The sequence below is a fragment of the Adiantum capillus-veneris genome, unplaced genomic scaffold (assembly GCF_014529385.1).
Source record: "Adiantum capillus-veneris isolate H3 unplaced genomic scaffold, ASM1452938v2 Hic_scaffold_284, whole genome shotgun sequence".
Taxonomy (NCBI): Eukaryota; Viridiplantae; Streptophyta; class Polypodiopsida; order Polypodiales; family Pteridaceae; genus Adiantum; species Adiantum capillus-veneris.
The window spans coordinates 50,652-52,252 of record NW_028221408.1 but is presented as its reverse complement, the minus strand read 5'-3'; the positions used below and the strand labels follow the sequence as shown (position 1 = coordinate 52,252).

Below are 1,601 nucleotides of genomic sequence, written 5' to 3'. Positions count from 1 at the left end.
ACCGCACATGGCCCGTCGGTCCCTTTGCGATCGCACCTACCGGCGTAAACCGTGTTGAGTCACGATGTCGTCGACGGCCCCGTCTCCACATCCGGACGATGCCGATCGATCGCGACACACACACACACACACACACACACAAAGACGTACATACAAACGTATAAGTATGCATGGCTTGAGCTCATTAAACGTGGTGCGGTCATACCAGCGCTAATACACCGGATCCCATCAGAACTCCGCAGTTAAGCGCGCTTGGGCCAGAACAGTACTGGGATGGGTGACCTCCCGGGAAGTCCTGGTGCTGCACCCTTACTTTTGCCATGTTGCATTCGGCCCAAAAGAAACCCCCCCCCCCCCCCGTGATCGGGCCTGCCAATACACCGGATCCGATGAGAACTCTACACTTAAGGGTGCTTGACCCAGAATAGTACTGGGATGGCTTACCTCCCGGGAAGTCCTGGTATTGCACCCATCCTTTTGCCATGTTGCGTTTGGTCCAAAAGAACCCCCCCCGTCGGCTCCGTGAAGCATCCATGGGCACGTGCCGTCCTGTCAACGCGTCCCGAGCACATCGTCGGCCCTGTCGACGCTATTGGCTCCGTCAAGCACCTGTCGGCCCGCGCCGTCCTGTCAACGCGTCCGTGCACATTGTCGGTCCCGTCGGTGCTACCGGCTCCGTCGAGCACTCATCGGCACGTGGCGTCCCGTCAACGCCTCCAGCCCGTAACCGTCGGTCCCCTCGGTGCTATCGGCTCCGTCAAGCACCCGAGCACGGCGCCGTCCCATCAACGTGTCCCGAGCACACCGTCGGCCCGTCCGTGCTACCGGGGCCTCAAGCACCCGTCGGCACGTGCCGTCCCGTCAACACGTCCCGAGCACACAGTCGGCAGCCCCGTCCGTCCCGTCCGCGCTATCGGGGCCGTCGGCACCCGTCGGCCCGCGTCGTCCAGTCAACGTGTCTCGAGCACACCGTCGGCCCCGTCCGCGCTACCGGGGCCTCAAGCATCCGTCGGCATGCGCCGTCCCATCAACGGGTCCCGAGCACACCGTCGGCCCCGGTAGCACGGACGGGGCCATCGGCACCCGTCGGCACGCGCCGTCCCGTCAACGCGTCCCGAGCACACCGTCGACGGTCCCGTCCGCGGCACCGGGGTCATCGGCGCCTGTCGGCACGCGCCGTCCCGTCAACGTGTCCCGAGCACACCGTCGGCGGCCCCGTCCGCGGTACCGGGGCTCAAGCACCGGTCGGCACACGCCGTCCCATCAACGCGTCCATGCACAACATCGACCCCGTCCGCGCTACCGGGGCCTCAAGCACCCGTCGGCCCCGTTAAGCACACCGTCGGCCCCGTCGGTGCTACCGGCTCCGTTAAGCACCCGTCGTTCCGTTGCGTCCCGTCAACGTGTCCATGCACAACGTCCACCCCGTTCGTGCTACCGAGGCCGTCGGCACCCGTCGGCCGCGCTGTCCCGTGAAAGCGTCCCGAGCACACCGTCCGGCCCCGTCGATGCCACCGGCTCCGTCGAGCACCCGTCCGCCCGTTCCGTCTCGTCAACGCGTCCATGCACAACGTCGACCTCGCTCGCGCTACCGAGGCCGT

The 1,601-nt window shown here is 66.1% G+C and overlaps 1 non-coding gene across 1 annotated transcript; it reads left to right on the top strand.

Annotated features, from left to right (window-relative positions):
• Window positions 1-191: 191 nt before the first annotated feature.
• LOC147417308 (5S ribosomal RNA) lies at window positions 192-310 on the top strand. The gene has a single exon (XR_015187390.1). It is a non-coding gene; the product is annotated as a 5S ribosomal RNA (ribosomal RNA).
• Window positions 311-1,601: the final 1,291 nt, after the last annotated feature.